Source organism: Hemiscyllium ocellatum, chromosome 5 (genome assembly GCF_020745735.1).
Source record: "Hemiscyllium ocellatum isolate sHemOce1 chromosome 5, sHemOce1.pat.X.cur, whole genome shotgun sequence".
Lineage (NCBI taxonomy): Eukaryota > Metazoa > Chordata > Chondrichthyes > Orectolobiformes > Hemiscylliidae > Hemiscyllium > Hemiscyllium ocellatum.
Genome location: NC_083405.1, coordinates 79398504 through 79409619, shown reverse-complemented (window position 1 = coordinate 79409619; position 11116 = coordinate 79398504).

Genomic DNA, 11116 nt, shown 5'->3' with positions numbered 1-11116 from the left:
ACATTCTTGTCTAATCTTGATTTAATTTGGTTTGATTTATTTTTTGTTACATGTATCTTAGTACAGTGAAAAGCTTTGTTTACAAGCAGTACAGTACAGCAGTAAGCAAGGGTACAGGGATCATATGGTGAAAAAAACCTTGGACAGAGATGCACACGTTACATTGCACAAGGCATGCACTAGGCAAGATCAACATTAGCAAGATCAGCTTTATTTGAAGTTAGAGAGGTCCATTCATCAGTGTAATAAGAGCACAGAAGAAGCTGTTCCTGAACCTGTTGGTGCATGTGTTCAAGCTTTTGTATCTTCTGCCTAATGGAAGAGGTTGTAGGAGATCATTGCTGGAGTGCGTTGGGTGTTTGATTATGAAGACAGCCTTTCTGCAATATCGAGATGTGTAGATGGAGTCCATACTTGGAAGATTGGCTTTAGTGTTGGTCCGGGCTGTGCACATAACTCCTGTAATTTCTTATGGTCCTGGACAAATCAGTTGCGATACCTGGACAGTATGCTTTCAATGGTGCATCTATAGAAGTTGGTGAAGGTCCTTATTGCCTGAGCCGTTTAAGGAAGAAGAGGAGTTGTCGTGCCTTCTTAACTGTTGCATCCATGTGGGAAGTCCAGGATAGGTTGTTGGTTATCGTCATTCAGAGGAACTTGATGCTCTGCACCTTCTCAACCTCAGTTTCATTGATGTAGATGGGATGAGTTCTCCTCCTTTCTTTCTGAAATCAATGATTAGTTCTTTAGTTTTGCCAGTGTTGAGAGAATGGTTGTTATCATTGCACCACGTCACCAAGCCCTCGATCTCTGTTCTGTATTTTGACTCTTTATTGTTCGATATCCATCCTCCCACAGTGGTGTCGTCAGAGAACTTGCAGTTGGCCTTCATTCGGAATTTGGCAACACAGTCATGGCTGTACAGGGAGTACAGTACGGGGCTGAGGATGCGTACTTGGAGAGCTCCATAGGTAAGTGTTATTGTGGTGTCTTCACTGAGTATCTTTACAGTTAGTATCTTCACTGATTGTGGTCTTGGGTCAGGAAACTGAGGATCCTGTTGCAAAGAGGAGAGCAAAGACCAAGTCACAAAGTTTTGAGATCAATCTGGAGGCGATAATGGTGCTGAAGGCAGAGCTGTAGTCATTGAACAGGCGTCTGACATAGGCGTCTTGTTTTCCAGTTGTTCCAGGGAAGAGTGCAGGGCTATGGAAATGGCGCCCGTTGTGGACCTGTTATGTCAGTAGGCAAATTGTAGGGGATTGAGGCAGGCTGAGAGTCTGGAGTTGATGTGGACCGTGACAAGCCTCTTGAAGCACTTCATGATTATTGAGGTCAGAGCTACTAGGCAGTAGTATTAAGGTACATCACAAGTGCTTTCTTAGGTACAGGGATGACAGTGGTCTTCTTAAAGCAGGTGGGGACTGCAGCTTGTAGGAGGGCGAGGTTGAAGATGTTGGTGAATGCCTCCACCAGTTGGTCCACACAAGATCTGAGTGCTCGACGTGGGACATCATCTGGGCCTGTCGCTTTTCTTGGGTTGACTCCCAGGAAGACCGATCTGACATTTTCAGCAGTGACCTAGGGAACAAGTGTGTCCGCAGTTGTTGGGCAGACGTCACAGCGTCGCTGGTATTCTGCTGAAACCGAGCATAGAGAGCATTGAGTGTATCAGGGAGGGATGTGTCTTTCTCTGCTATCTTGCTCTGCTTCATTTTGTATCCTGTAAAGTTGTTTAGGCCTTTCCATTGTCGACGGGAGTCTGTTTGTTAGGGCTGGGCCTCTAATTTGGTCTGGTATTGCCTCTTGACATCCCTGATAGCTTTGCAGAGGTCATATCTAGACTTTCAATATTGGTCTGGGTCATCCGAGGTGAATGCTGAATGTCCAGTCTTCAGTAGGGAGTGGATTTCCTGTTCATCCAAGGTTTCCGATTGGAGGACAGTCGGACTGACTTCTTTGGCACGCGGTCCTCCACATAGCTGATAATGAAATCCGTGACGGGGTGGGAGACTTGTCTAGGTTTCCCGCTGAGTACTTGAACACGGTCCAGTCCACTGGTTCCAAGCAGTCACAGAGATGGTCTTCAGCTGCCTTGGAGCAGCGGTGTATTTCTTTTTGTGAAAGACCCTCCTGTTTCAGCTTCTGCAGGTAAGCTGGTACGTGGAACACTGCAGTGAGATCCGATTTTCCAAAGTGTGGGTGGGAGATGGAGCAGTAGGCATCTTTAATGTTTGTGTAGCAGTGGTTCAGGATGTTCGGTGCTCCGGTGGGGCAGGAGATGTGTTGGCGGTACTTTGACAGCAGCCTCTGGAGATTAGCTTGGTTGAAGTCACAGGCCATGATAAATAGGGCCTTGGGGAATTTCATCTCTAGATCGTTTGTGGTGGTGTCCATCACATCTAGGGCACTTTTCACAGCCATGTGGGGTGGTATGTCGACTGCTGTCCAAATGGCAGTGGTGAACTCACGCAGCATATAGTGGGGGATGCTTGTTTAATACTCGACAATTGCCCCAAAAATATTCAAGAACCCTGCTTCAACCACCTTTTCAGGGAGTTCCAAAGAATGATGATAGTCAGATCAAAAATAAATTAGCTCATGCCTGTTTTAAATGGACAACCGCTGATTATTAAATAGTAACCTAAAAAACAGTAAACAAGGAACATGATAACACTGAAAGAACTGTGGAAACTGTAAATCAGAAACGAAAAACAGAAATAGCTGGAAAAGCTCAGAAGGTCTGGAAGCATCCATCAAGAGAAATCAGAGTTAACATTTCTGGCCCGGTGACGTAAAGAAGTGATCTGAGGAACGGCCATCGGACCCGAAACGTTGACTCTGATTTCTCTTCAAGGATGAATTTAAATTGAGCATACTGACCATCATGTCCAATTTTCTGATCTGTCCTTCTAACAAACACTAACTTTTAAAATTTACTTCATTATTTTTTTAATTGAAGAAGCAAAAAAAAAGATCTGTCCCCTGAAGCTTTGTCTACTTTGCTCTGAAAATGATAGGCTGGCAAGGTTACATAACTATAGTACTTGACTCTATATAATAGTGTAAGACAAGTGATAGCCAATGTTAATTATAATTTTTATTTTATTAATGTAAAGCTGGATTCAGTAATGCTGACAACACAACTAGCAGATTGTTATAAAACCACAACAGCAATTTGTACAAATACTGCCTGTAGGTGGTGCAAAGAGCGCACGCGTACAAAGAGAAAGTTGAATTCAGTGGCAAGTGGTGGAACCCACTATAGGCTGCGTCTGCACGTATGCAGGGACCTTTTTGTCATTTGAATGAACACTCAGTGGTGACACCTGCAAGCTGATACCTCAAGTAAACAAGCACAGAAATCATTTGATCATTTGACCAGATGACTTGCATTATTAATGGGATCAAGAGGAGCAAATCTGTTATTGGAAAGTTAGGTTCATTTTCATCAGGCTTTTTGTAAGACAGTGCCTCAGTGAATTGAATACTCCCTGCTGGCCAAGCTGTGAGAAGCCTCCTGTGTGGGTCAGCTGCATGGTTATATTTGGTGAAACTCCACATTACTCCTGTGCACACTTACTGAGCTGTTGAGAGGAATACAAAGTTTAGAAGATTCTTAAGTTTTCAGACTGTTTTCAATTTAGTGTAAAATAGGGAAGTAAAGAAGTCAGGATTAGTGGTGCTGGAAGAGCACAGCAGTTAAGGCAGCATCCGAGGAGCAGGAAAATTGACGTTTTGGGCAAAAGCCCTTCATCAGGAATACAAGCAGAGAGCCTGAAGGGTGAAGAGCCCTCCTCTCACTTATCTCTCCACCCTTCAGGCTCTCTGCTTGTATTCCTGAAGAAGGGCTTTTGCCCAAAACATTGATTTAACTGATCCTTGGATGCTGCCAGAACTGCTGTGCTCTTCCAGCACCACTAATCCAGAATCCGGTTTCCAGAATCTGCAGTCATTGTTTTTACCTAAGTTAAGAGGACATGTAAGCTGCTGTGAAGCCTGCTTGATGACAAGCTTGGCTGGCTTCATTGTTAAAGGTTAAAGATGGGCCAAGGCTGTTTTACTGAGAAGACATTGCAAAATGTCCATGCCTATTGACAATGACAGGAGCATCTCTACTGCCTATGGAGATAGACTGGTAGGTTCAAAGTCTCATCAGAAGGGTTTAGGAATGTCAGGTTTTATAAATAGTTATATTTAAACTGTCAATTTAATTTCAAACTAGAAGAGGGGTAAGGATCTAAAGGATAGCTAATTAGCATTCTTCCTGGATACATGGGCCATGTGATTCCATTGTTGCCATTGGAGATGGGCTTTAGAAGGTGCCCAGAAAGCTGGTATAGAATTAAGGTTAGGTTCTCCTAAGACATCCCCTAAAATCATTGACGCAGTCAGTCTGCAAGAATCTAAGAAGGAGACAGCGTAAATGAAGAGATCGACACAGTTCTATAGAAGCAACTGAACACAGGTAGAAGTTCACACTCAGAGTGAAGAGACCAAGTTTGTAAAGATTTCAATGGGGCTGATAGATTTGCCCAGCTTTCTTTACAGGGAGGGATCTCCTGTAAAAGTTAGTTTGTGGTTTAGAATTGCTCAGCTGGAGAAGGAAAAAGAATACAAGGCTGATGGAGCGGAGAATAAGTTTTGGATTAGTTCCTGGAGAATGAAACGTCTACTTAAGGGACAGAAGTGATTACAGCAGAATCACAGACAGACTTTTTCAATCACTTTATAAGTTAAATGGGGAAACTTTTCTGTACATTATCTTTTAGCTTGCCTACTGAAGCTGCGTTAGTCAAAATTGTCTTTACTTTGTCGCAGTAAATTTCTGAAAACTTGAAAGCTTGTCTTATGATCCTTACAGTCAGTCCCTGGAAATTTGGCTATCTTCCTGATCATTATTGATCTCTACAGGGATTGTGACACTATGCTAAGACAAGGCGAGGTTAGATAACTGAGCTGTTTCACAACAAAGAGAGAATATCATTTCAGAAAATCCCAAGGGTCTCTAAAGGTAGTATTTTTTCTATCAGATTTCCTGATGTTTCATCATCCCATCTATCAAGCAAATACTGAATAATCTGTTTGGATTTCTCAGAAGTTGAGACTGATATACCGTAGGTGCTTGTGGGACTTACTGTGAACAAAGATTTAACAGCCTCCTGATTTTTTAATTATAGACCATTGATTCCCATAACCGTGATTTTAGTTTAAGTATTAGTTGTTTATTCATAATATTTGACTTGTTTTGACTTTGAATATTGTATCTTATCCCTGACCTGCCTCCATTAGCCCCACAACCATCCTTAGCCCAATCCCACCTCACAGTGGTCCAAGTGGATTTGAAACAAAACTCAATGAGATGCGAGCTCAGCTGTTAACCTGAGACAGCTGTCATTTACAGGGCACGTGGTGTCCATCTCCATTATGGGCTCATCTTGAGAACAAGTCTGCCCTGAATTACCAGAAATTCTGATGTTCACCAGCCATCATGGTGTCAAAGGGGTGTCCATAATTCCCCTTCAATGAGCCCATATTCATTTTTTTCCTCATCCACACATGTATAAACTTGGTTTGAAGTCTCTGTTTCTGTGCTGTATCAATTCTATGATCAATTCTAAATCAAGTTAAGGCCTGTTATTGGAGAAAGTGAGGACTGTAGATGCTGGAGATCAGAGCTGAAAATGTGTTGCTGGAAAAGCGCAGCAGGTCAGGCAGCATCCAAGGAGCAGGAGAATCGACGTTTCGGGCATGAGCCCTGAAGAAGGGCTCATGCCCGAAACGTCGATTCTCCTGCTCCTTGGATGCTGCCTGACCTGCTGCGCTTTTCCAGCAACACATTTTCAACCAAGGCCTGTTGTTGACAAGTACTGGCCTTCTCTTGACCTCTTCTGCCTGACTCTTTCTAGAATGGTGGTGGGAGTCTGGCAAAGTTGACAAATAACTTTGTTGCCAGGACAGAATTACTCAATGCTGAGCGCAGTGGAGCTCCACCTGGATTCAGAAGTAGCGTGAATACAATCTCACCACTTGGCAACAGATCATAGTGGCATTAACAGCTGGTACAGAACAATACAAAAATCAGCTGCCCTCTCAGCCTAGGTCATACTTATTGCAAGATTTTCCATATCCACCAGAAAACCCAGAAGGGCATTCCAGCCCATGCCTCCATTTGCTTTCTAGGCATTCTTTATTTCTGGGTTTAGAACAAAATACTGGAAATGGTCAGCATATCCGGACAGAAACCACTGAGAAATGTGGCCAGTTTGTATTGCAGGAATAACTCGTTTGTCAAATTAAGAACAAAAAATTTGAATAGTTTCCAACGATGCTGTTAAATTTATTGGTGGCTTTGAAATGAACTGGATTTACTAATGCATTTATACTATTGTAATGTCCCCATATTTCACTATGCTGTGGCTATGTTCTATTAACTGTACAGAAAAAGGTAAAAACTGAGCAAGCATTGAATGACGTTTAATGCTTTTCTAGATAAATATGGTATTGCTATTTGAAACACAGAAATTTATGTCTAGACATAACCACTAGATGACGCTATTGTTTACATCTTTGCTCTGTTCAAATCTGATCTACAATTGGTACTCAGCCCTTCTCTGCGTCATATGCTTTCAAATTTTCATAAAATAAAATCTATTTTAAATAATACCTTAATTGTTTTGCATGCACTGCTGCAATTTAAATGTTCTGGATCTTTCATTAACAATATATATTCCCTTTGTGTGCTTTCATTGTCTCTGTTTTAAAATACCGTGTAATATGTCTGATTTACCAAGAATCAGACTATACTATACAAGTATAAACTTGTAACTTTAATGTCAAGACCTCTAAAATCAGACAGTTAAGCCTACTTTTTCTTATCCCTGCAATTAAGACTTTTCAAAGAACCATATTTTTTAAGACAATTTTTGCCAGACACTTTAGATAGCTAAGCTTGAATATGCTTGTTAAATTATTATTTCTGTTATCATTTATGTTTAACAATAACAGAAATGAACTCAGGTCAGCTAAGAAGTGAAAATTAATGAGACTAAGTGATTCACCTGTACACAGATGGTGTTTCTGTTTCATTGCAACTGTATTCTTTTTAGACATCAAAAGTAGCAGTAACCAGACAGCATTGTTGACATGGTGTTCTGTTCCTTTCAAATAATCTTTCAGTGCAATAACATTTTAATTAAAAAGAAATGTTAAACCTTTAGGCTTTCCTCTGTACTGTCAATAGCTATCGTGTTTCTTCCTTTCACAAGGACGGTTAGTCACTTATACACAGTTTTTATTAGTTCAGTTCATGATGAACTAATGGACAGAGCATTAATGCTGCATGGGCTCTGCTGAATGTTCTCATTCCAGCAACCATTGCCAGGATACAGCTCTGTTGTTGTGGTGGGTTACAATGTTGAACAAACCCAGTGGTGAATTTACAGTGAGTCTAAGGGCTGAATCTTCCATTTTTTGGCAAAGCAATATTTTTGTTGAGTTTCCTGCAGAGCTTCTCTCCATGAGATGGCGCGTCTTTTCTCATGCTACCACTCAACCCTGGCCTCATTAACTCCCTAAGACATCCCTCACATCTAGTGCTAGCCCAATTCTACCACTCACTGTTGTTTGCTGTTCTTGGAGCTGCTGGAGTGTCCTGGGATAAGATGGCATTTCTGGAGCTGGTGCCATCTTGGAACCCGAGCTATTTATCCACTCAAAACATTGGCAGGGCAGGGCTACCCTTCAGCATCAATCTCACGGCACTGCAGTTACAAAACGATTCTTCCCAGGGCACATGGATGGCATAGTTGTCATTTCTTTGCACATATAACTGCATGTTCCTACATTTGTCACTGTTTAAGTCACACAGTTTAGCTGTCCTTAGTCACATCCCATCTGACAATCCTGTCATGATTACCCTTGCCCCAATGCCCACAGGAGCCGACCATTTTATTGCTGTTCAATGTGGGCCATCACAGACAGGGAATCCTTCATTCACCAAAAAAAATCTTTCGTTTACAAACACTAAATGCAAACTGAAATCATATAAACAGAAGCTGCATTCGATTCACAGAACACATAAACTAAACTACTTTCACATTGGGTACCAGTACTTCTGCAGTCAATGCGTGATCATTGTTCCCAGCTCCCATCTACTGGAACCGGGTATCAATTAACTCCAGTCTGGCTTGTAACACCTGATGCAGCTGTTCTCTACCATGCACTAGTGATGCTCTTCCTGCCCAGAGTCTTTATGCTCTTCCTTGGAATTCTGCTGTCACTGTCCCAGTTCATCAGCACCTATCACACTCTCTCCCTGCATGCTCCAGTAGTGAACATCACAGCATGCTAGGAATATGCAGCACAATCCATCTGGAATATACCACAACACGAGTCCAAACTCCATCAGGCCTATTGCCTGCTCAACCAATGCCCTTAGACATGAATGAACAGTATTATATCTGCCTCAGTCAGGCTGCTGTATTATGGAGTCTTCAGTTACCATTGTAGCTGGTAGCCTGTGCTTCCTACTAACCATCCTTGTAAGCCTTCTGGTCTCTCAAATACACCAGGAGTACAAGAGTTCTCAAGAGTTGGACAGCTCCCAGGGAATCGGGCACAAACTTCTAGGCAATAGAATTGATGATCACAGATCACTTGTATATTGATGGAATGGAACCTTTTTCAATCGATGAACTCCCTTTTTTATAACATGACACTCTCAGCATGACATGTATTCAAATTCAGCCCAGAGTCATAGAGACGTACAGCATGGAAACAGACCCTTTGGTCCAACTCATCCACGCCAACCAGATAGATAAATACATTCCCATTTGCCAGCATTTGGCCCATATCCCTCTCAGCCCTTCCTATTTCTATACCTATCCAGATACCTTTTAAATGTTGTAGTGATACCAATCTCCTCCACAACCTCTGGCAGCTTATTCCATACACACACCACCTTCTGTGTGAAAAAGTTGCCTTTCAGGTCCTTTTTAAATCTTTCTCCTCTCACCTTAAACCAGTGCCTTCTATTTTTGGACTCCCCCACCCTGTGGTAAAGACCTTGTCGATATACTCTATCCATGCCCCTCATGGTTTTATAAACCTCTATAAGGTCACGCATCAGCCTCCTCTCCCTAGGGGAATCCAGCTATGTTGTTGAATGCCTTGCTCAGGCTGCAACAGTGATATTTTCACAAGGAATCGAGATAAAGCAATGTTGTCTGAGACAAATGGCATTGTTCGCGGTCTTGTTGAAGTTGTGGGTTGAGGGTTGAGAAATCCCACACGGTTCCCTTACAAGCAGACAGTCCAATAAAAGTTCTCAGCAGCTGTCACTTTGACATCCATTGGAATAGAATGGCGCCCACTCCTTCAGGTCACAGTTCCTACTCCTGTAGTTGATATAGCTCAGTGATAGTGTCCCAGGATATCCTGAGTATGAGCTGCCAATGCACCATGTACCTCCAAAGGATAAGTATTGAGGACAATAAACTCTGTCTATCCTGTATCTCCTGCACATCCTGAAGGGCTCTTCAGCTGTGGTCTCTCCCTCTGTGCAGGCTGTTGAGTATTTGCTGGAGCTTACTGCTGGTCCTGAGCTTGCTGAGGCATCGATTCCTAATCCATTGCTCTGTTCCTTTGATAAATTGCAGCAACAGCAATGAAACCCTCTACTTTGGCTGGATCCATCAATTACAATGAACCTCTGTGGGAAGCATAAGGAAAGAGCAGTATCATATCAATATGAGTCAGCAATCTCATCACATACAAATTGTGGTTTTACTACCCAATCAGACGTCGGATCCTGGATTATTTGGCAATGCTGCCTTTGACTGACTTTATCTGAACCTCCCTGACTGACATGACTGAGGAAGTACGCCGCTTTACTTTTCAGAATGGGTCATCTGGTTGAAGCACATGCAATTTGTTTGCCATGTTCTCTGATTGCACATTGCTGTAGTTGTGAGATTGACACAGCACTGTGCAGTTCAGCAACATGTCCAGCCCCTCAACTAATGATTCCTGACAACCATGATAAGCTGACTGAGGTTGTCTTTACACTAAACTATGAGTACTGCAAATACTATGAGCCTTTAAACTACGGCTGAAGAGGATAAAATGCTAAAATGTAAGACAAGGCAAGAAGCTAAATCTGCAAGTGCTAAGAGAACAAGTGAGGAGTACAGAGATACAGCCTTGTCTAATTCCTGAGCTGGATACCTGTCTCTGACTGCAAAGTGTCCATGTAGCACCTTTCAGGGCTAACAGCTGGGTGTACTCCAGAGTGCAGAAAAGGTCTGTGAATTGGAAATATGCCATAAGTTTGCAGAAAGATCAGCATGTGTTAGATACCAGCCTCTGTGGACATGGGTCCATGCAGTCACTATTCCTGAAGCATGCCCTGAGATGATGCTAGGGTCCAGGATGGAGGACTGCATGAGCATGGTCGATAAATAGTCTCCACAAATTTCATGTCAGGAATTATCCACATGTAGTTTCTGTTCAGCAAGCAATTTAATAGAAGAGTGCATGTTAATGAGGCAAGATAAGCAATAATGAGGGTGATAATGAGCTATAATTCCTCTTAATGAACCAATCACCAGGATCTCATTCTGACATCCAGAACTTAGTTGGAAAACAGGACTTATTGCTCCCAATATTAGACAAGGTTTCACTCAACCTTTGATACCATTGTCTCAAATTTCTCACCATAGACTATACTGTTCACGGCCCAGCAAGATTCTGCCTGAAATGTTAATGGCAGCTGGGATTCAAACTTAAAGACTCTTGAGTTGAGACCTAAACCTCTTCAACGTGGGTTTCCTCCGGGTGCTCCTGTTTCCTCCAACAATCCAAACGTGCAGATTAGATGAATTGGCCGTGCTAAATTGTCTGTAGTGATGGGTGAAGGGGTATGGGTGGTTTGAGCTTCGGCGGGTCGGTGTGGACTTGTTGGGCCGAAGGGCCTGTTTCCACACTGTAAGTAATCTAATCTAATCTAATCTATAACAACTGGTCCATCATTTTACTAAGAAAAGTAAGATGTGCTTATAAGAAATTTATACAATGGATTATACATGACATAGCACTATAAAGTCTGCTAACTACT